This window comes from Vidua chalybeata, chromosome 4, assembly GCF_026979565.1.
Source record: "Vidua chalybeata isolate OUT-0048 chromosome 4, bVidCha1 merged haplotype, whole genome shotgun sequence".
Lineage (NCBI taxonomy): Eukaryota > Metazoa > Chordata > Aves > Passeriformes > Viduidae > Vidua > Vidua chalybeata.
The window spans coordinates 42,232,399-42,240,188 of record NC_071533.1 but is presented as its reverse complement, the minus strand read 5'-3'; positions in this window follow the sequence as shown (position 1 = coordinate 42,240,188).

Genomic DNA, 7,790 nt, shown 5'->3' with positions numbered 1-7,790 from the left:
AATTTTTAGAAAAATATTAGCTTGGTTTAGGATTTGTAAAATCATTTTCAGAATCTTCATCCTGCAAATCAAGCTTGCTGCTTTTTAAAAAACAAATGAACAAACAATAGTGGAGCACCATTTGTCTGAGTGCTTACAATTCACAGCATTAATGTCACTAATTTTTGCAGTAATGAAGTATTCATTTTTTAATCTATTTTTTAAAATTTTATTTTACTTTACCTGTCAAGAATATATTTGATATGGAAAACCTTTCATAAAAAAAAATAATAAACATCTTCAAGATGTCTAGGACAGTTCCAAAAATTATTGTACAAGCAAAGTTTTCTGATCCTTTTTATGTCTGCAACAGAAGAATGATTTGCTCATATGCTTACAACTGATAAGAACAAATATTTCAGTTATATTTTTCTTTTAATATTTGTAGTTTTTCTGTTCAGAGTACTACTGCCCACAGAAAAGTACACTTTCTCATGCTTGCTTAATCACTTTAATATAGTTAAGGTGCAGCCTTCAGTGATTAGCATGGTATTTCTCGTTTCCTAGAGACCAAGTGCTAAGTCTATTAGACATTTCCTGCTATTCTTTTGAATTGTAAATACTATTCTTGTAAATTGAAAAGGCCAGTGTAGGGAGATATTCTTGTAATTTCCTATCTATTAAAGATGTAGCTTTGAGAATGGAGAAATAATAAAATGCAGTTTTTCACAGAAATTAAGGCACACTAAAGATGAAACTCACTCTTGAGCATTCACAGGGATCAAATATTTGGAATGTGAGCGCCACTTATTTTCCTTTTCTCATCATCTGTTTGAAGAATATATCAGCACATAACTAAAGCAAATGGTGAAATTCTGATCTCTGTGATACTGGAAGAAAGTTTGTACTACCTCTTTTTAGCATCAGTGAAATTATTCAGTGGCATCAGTGAGCTCAGAATTTGGCCTCCTGCTTTATCCTTTTTAGAAAGTGCTTCAGTATACAAATGCAGATGTTGTAATTCTTAAATGAAGTGATTTGGCTTGTATTTGGAATAGCAGCCAGTAGGAACACAGAGAGCTTACAATATACACTGAGCAATGTACACTGTTTGTAAGAATTCATGTTTATAGCCAGATACAGCTGATTTTGGGGCAGGAGAAAATGGAGGGAAAAGGAGGAGGAGGTGGAAAAAAAGACATTCAGGGAGGGGGTGAGGTGAAAGAATGAAATCACACAATCTACTGAATGTTAGCATGCTGTGTCAGCCTGAAGAGGACCACCCATGGGGAGGACAAGTGAGCCTAACCTTTTTCTTAAAATTCTGGCTGCCTGTGAAATGCACCATTCTATAAAGCAGCTGCAGCAAAGTTTTAACTAGACTCAAGTGCAGGTGTAAACTTCACGCTATCCAGACTTCAAATGCATCCTGTCAGCTGTGTTTGTATATGTTGATCTAGAACACATGACGTGCATTTGACTTGGTTAAACTTTACTGGCTTAAACTTTGCTGGTGTAAGAGAGCTTGGACTTGCAAGGCCCTCCTGCATTTCAGGAGGGCAGGTGGTAGCTGTGTCATTTCTTTGCTTAAGGATTCTGACAGGAAACAATGGAATTTCATTATGGCTTAGATTGTGCAGAAATAGTTTCTGAATATAGCAGTATTTTCTGAATTTACCTGTTTCTTGAACATGGAGCCTCAGATACTTTGACATGAATGTTTACAACATCTGGTGTGATTATTTTTCTTTTTTCTGGCTTGACTTTTTAAAGTCATTCTCTTCTCTAGGCAGACTTTGAACCCTTTACATCATTATACCTTTGTGGCTGAGTCTCCTGCAGAGGCTACAGCAATCTAAATCAACTTCAGATGGTTTGCCAAGAAGCTTTTAGGCAAAGTACATGATCTGGCTGCATGCTGGAGGGAGTATGGCCATAGTATAAGTGCAGAGGGACATGTCTGTATTGTACTCACCTCTTACTCTCTTGCAGAGAGACAGTATTTGTTGTAATAATTCCTAAACAACCCACTCTAATCAGGATGGTTTTCTGTTGCCTGTGGTTTTTTACCTGACTGGAACCAAAAGAAGTTGGGATAGCAACAGCATCCAGGATTATTTACATCAGATTTTTTCCTTTAAAAAAAAACAAAAAAAAATAGGAGTAAAAAAACCCAGCATTGTTCTTTCTCATGCACAAGGGCACAAGAATTCAGCTTATTTTGCATCTTCTGCTTCTTGGCAGTCCTTTAAGAAAGTGCAGGGCAATGCTTGTGCTGCAGTAAAGAAAACTTGCAGGTGCAGCTGTATTTTCTTTTCAGGGGTTTTGACTGTGAAAGTAACTCCTTTCTTTCTCTTGCTCACAATGGGTGTGCTTTGTTCTTAGAAATAAATGTTGTCCAGTTTACAGAGTAAGAATGTTGTTTTCTTTTTTTCCAGAGGCTAGCTGTGAGGCCTGGTTCAATGACGTCAATAGTTTTGTCTTCAAAAGCTCTTCAGTTGCTGGAACTGGTGGAATGGTGTCTTCTTATAGCTCCCCTCTGCCATGGGGAGCTGGAAAGGGGAAGGCATTCAAGTGGGATCAGTTTTTTCATTGACAGAAGTGCTTTGCTGTCTGACTGACAAAAGCCATATATATCTATATATATATATATATATAGATATATGTGTGTGTATATCTATACTCAGTCTTTTTCACTTGTGCAACATGGCATACTTTAAAATAATATGCTCTGCACTTGGTTTTCGTGCACTGAATAGTAAGTATGTATGAGCTACAGTCAGTCATTTTAGAAAGTAGGCAAGGCAGGTAAAAAGAGAAAAATGTTTTTGGTGTGTTGTGTCCTACATCAAAATTCTAGTGTGTGTGTATGCACACATGTTTTACTGCTGAATTATATGGATTTTTACTTTTTTTGAAAGTATAGATGGGTTTTCATCCAAAGGTTTTATAGCAGGGAGGGTAAAGTAAGACATGAGCTCTTGCCAAAGACCTCTTAATGGACAAGAGTTGAAGGTACTAAAATTAAAACAACTATTAATTCCACTATTGCTATATATTAATAAACCAATTATTTCCACTATTTTTGCTTAAAAAAGATCATTATATATTGCAACTGCTGTACATTGACTGTTTTTTTATTAAATATCACTTTTCTAGTAACAAGTCATACAACTGGTTCTAGGTAAAATAGTAATGCTTGTATCAGTACCAAGGTTAAAAAAAAAAAAAAAACAAACTAAAAACTTACCAGTAGGCAATTGTGATTCGTTGTGCTTCATCCTATGAGCTAACTGTATGCTGGTTTTATTTTAAAAATTTTTGTAGTCTGAATGGTGGGCTGACTCAAGAAAATCAAAAGCAAAGGTGGCTTCCTGTGGCTCAGGAAGTCACCAAGTTTCAAGTTATCTGGAAAATGGGGGAGTATTCAGGGAAAATATCACTATAGACTTGCTTTATTTATTTACTTTTCCCAGTAATTTTGTTCATTCTTAGAAAAGGTAATTTAGTATTTGACTAGATGTTCCTTTGGCCTGTGACTTTTCTTCTCATGAAATTGGATAGGAAAGTCAGGTAAATCAACAAGGAGTTCTGGGTTTTTTGGCTACAGCCTGAAGCTGTCTGCTTTTGCAAGTTTAACAGAAAATGTTATGACTCTGGAAGTAACAATAGAGCACTTTTATTATGGCATGTTGAAAAAAGTGGATGAATAAACACTTGTGTAGACTGTGTGCTCTTGTAAATGTTTGGGGCCGTATTTGAAGTGGAAAATATGGTCTCAGATAGTTTCTTGCAATAAATCTAGTCCTAATAAATCAGTGCTCTGAGTGACACATAATTAAAAATTAGAGCAGCTGGAAGTCAGCATGGACTGCTTCTCGGCTTTTGCTGAGTAAAGATATTTGGTTTTTTCCCCTCCTCTTTCTCTCACAAAAACTTTTTCAATTTTTTCTTTATTTATTAACTTCAACAGTGTTGTAGGGTTATTTGTCAGTAGCAGTCCTAGAGAAAAAAGTGAAAAATTAAGCAAAGTAGAATAATTTCTGTAGAAAACCAGAATTGTTTATATCCCCATTTTAAGAATAATCCTACACTTTTTATTCATACCAAGCCTCTTGAAGGCTTTTCACTTTCTGGCACCAGATGTGTGTTCAGAGCAACTGTGTTTTGTATTACAGTCTTGCGCTGGAATATCCTGATGTTAAAGAATATTTTCCCTTTCCCATAGATGCCAGCCAAGATGTGCTGGCAGTTTGAACTATTATTATGTGAAAATTATTAGCTATTGTGTGCTTCATAGATGTTATTCCTGCCCGATAATAACCTCTTTCTGCAAGTGTGTGGCGATTAAGGAATCATTCACGTACCTGATCTAGCTCAGAGAGCTCTACTAAGACTTGTATGACTCCAGCTCTATACCGACCCTAACAATGGCAAGAAAGTTACCATTTGTGTAATTCAGAGTTTGAATGGGATGGCATTAGGCGCAAGTGTCTGTTTTCAAATTGGGAAGGTAAGGTTGCTTGCAAGCAGTTGTGGAAGATGATTAAGACACGGATCTACACCACTAGATCTTGGCAAGCATGAAAAGCCTACTGCCTCAGTTGTGTTGAAATAATGGTATTATAATATCCTCTCACAAAGATATTTGTTCAGATAATGGATGTATGCTTTCTGCCTGCTATTTTTCCAACAAATAGGTGATATTTTCTTTAAAAAGGCAAAAAATACAGTGCAAACTGGATAGGGCTAAGATGATCATATAAGTTCGCCTATGATCACCTATACAGAGAAATGGCAAATAATGGCAAATTCCTTCCATAGGAATGATTGAGCTGTTTCTGATAAGAGGTTAAGGGATAATTAAGTAAATCTAGCTGAGAGAGAATCACAGAAGAAAGCCATGAGGCTAAGGTGTTTCCTTTCCAGTAAGAAGGGAACAGAGCAGGAGAGTATGTTTAGCCACCTCCAGCTGAAGATGAATGAAATGCACATTCTGCTGCCATGGTATAATTTAATTACTTTTTTTTTTTTTTTTTTTTTTTACTTAGAGTGCTCCATAAAAGCATGCCAGATGTTTCTGTTCAAGTCTACTTTGAAATCAAAATGCCTTGGTAATACAGTATACCCATCTCTGTCCCTAACATTCTTATTTATATTTGGATGTAATTTTGTCATACCTGTTCCTGCCCAAATTAAAAAAAGAAAAAAGTGTCTATTTGTATGCTTTAAGCAAGCTGATGCTTCTAGTGCTAAACAGAAATGGTATAGCCTAATCCTCTAAATAGGTACTTACAAAATTTATAGGTAATTGAATAAAGTAAAATCCGTGTCTTTATTTGCTTCTTGATAATTGTGGGGAAAGATCTACAGAAAAGCAATAAGTGACTCTCATGCCTGACTTCTAGAACAGAAAATGATGAAATAATGGAATTCTGTTTTGTTGTAGCTCAATGGGGTCTTGCTACTGACCTAGTCTGAGCCTCATTCCCATTTCCTATGGGTTGCACCCTGTGCTAGGAGGCAAACTGAAGCTGTTCAGCAGAAAGGGTTATATAACTTAATGTTTTTGGTATCTCTGAATTATGTGAGAGGACCTGGAGTTAGCTGCAGAAGCTTAAAGACAGCTAAAGCCTTTGTGCTGACCTGAGAATGGAAGCCTATTTGCACTTATGGCTTGGTATTTTAATTGTTACATCTCTGTGTTCTTTGAAGCCTGATGGGAAATATTGTAAGTTTGTTCTAGTGTATATTTCAGTAGTCATCCTTGCTGGTAAGGAAATTTACAGCTCTATTTGATATGTTTAGTTGTATCAAATTTATCTAATTCAAAACCTCATGAAAGAAAAGTATCTGCATCTAGCAATTACGCAGTTCTGTATTTATTGCCTAAAGTTTCAAGGCTGATAAAAAGTTATTTACTCTTTAAATATTTTCAACTCTAAGAAAAAAGAAAGCATATTTTAGTTATCTTGTAGCTGTCATGGATATGAAATTTTGCATAACCATAGTTATGGTTTCTGGTTGTGATGAAAGCACTGATGTGTTCCGTGGCTGTGTGTACATTAGTCCTTTCTGTTAGCTTGGTAGGTTGTTGCATCCTTCCTGATGCTGTCTGCCTTCTCAGTTTGATGTAGGACCTGCTCAGTTTTCTGTCAGGAGCCAGCTGTGCTTGCACATGTTCTCTGTTATATTTAGGAAACAGGGAGAAACCTGACACACTTTTGATCAGAAATGGTTGCTTGTAATGTTAAGTAGCCAAAACTAGTTTACTTTCAAAATATGTTTTTCTAAAAAATCTGAGTTATATTGAAAAATTGCTTTATTTTTTCAAGAAAACATAATTTTAAATTTTATTGACTGTGATAGAGATGTGCTTTTCTTGCTTTAACAAAGCCAAGGTTCTTTCCACAAACCTGTCATACATTGAAGAATGAGTTAGATCTTACCAGAATGGCATTATGGCTGGTTTCAGCTGGCTCAGGGGCTTTCAGATTTCAGTGCCTGTTACACAGCCACTCATTTCCCCCTTCATTCTGCATATGTATTTGGTCACTGCTTTGGGATGAAAGACCATGAAGAATAAACTCTCTGACATCTGCAGAAGGTAGTAGTTGTAACTCATAATAGAGGTTACCGGTGGGACAGGAGGTTTGTATTGTGTCCTCTTTTCCTGCTGCCAGTTATTTACTTTTTATGGGCTTTAAATTTCAAAATAAAAATGATTGTACATTATAAGCACTTCCTCTGGTGAAGTATACAAATGTCATTGGAAACAAAGTAAGCTAATCCTATGGCTGATTTAGATTAAACTTTCCACTCAAGTAGCTTTATGTTAGGACTTGATTAATTTGCATCATCAGCATTTAACTGCCATTTTAACTAATTTTCCTATTAACAAGACCCAAATGACAGCTTCCAGGCCAGCCTTCAGAAAAGGCCTAAGATGAGCCTAAATAAATGTGTTAACTTTAGAAGAGATATTTTTCTTAAATGTCCGTATTCTTATAGGTAATCAGTAGTGAAATAGTTTTTGCAAGAACTTGTAACTCATTTTCAAACAATGTGTGAGGTCCCCTTTAGCCCAATAGTCTATGATTGATTCTGTGAATATTCAGACAAACATACTGTCAAGCCTATTTTCTAAACTCATACTTTTTTATTTCTTGTTGTAGTTAAACACACCTTTTGTTCATTCTTAGTATTTGTGTGAGGTCTCATGGGATGAGGTCTCATGGGATGGAATTAATTTTCTTCATGCAGCCCATATGGTTCTGTGTTCCAGATTGTGACCAAAACTGTGCTGATATCACTGATCTTTTTGCTATTGCTGATTCATGCACAAAGTGAAAAGGCCTTCTCTGCTTCTCACCTTGTTCCCACAGCGGGGAGGTTGAGGATGGGCAAGAAACTGGGAGGGGGTAGCACTGGGACAGCTGATTTGAATAGGCCAAAGAGCTATTCTGTGCCTTATAACATCGTGATCAGCAATAAAGTTGGCAGCAGATAGCTCTCCCAAGGTAACCTTTACTGTAGGACTGGCTGGACAGCAGGTCTGCTTGTGGGAGGTGGTGAGTAATTGCCTTTGCATCACTTGGGTTTTTTTATAGGTTTTGTTTTTCTTTACTTTTTAAACTGTCTTTATCTTCACCCATGAGTTTTTCTCACTTTTGTTCTTCTAACTCTCTCCCCATCCCACTGGAGCGACTAATCAAACAACTGGATTGGGAGTTCAACTGCTGGCTGGGGTCAACCCACCACAGTGTATGGCAATTAAAAGCTTCTGCATTCTGTTTTTGTAAGGATGCTAG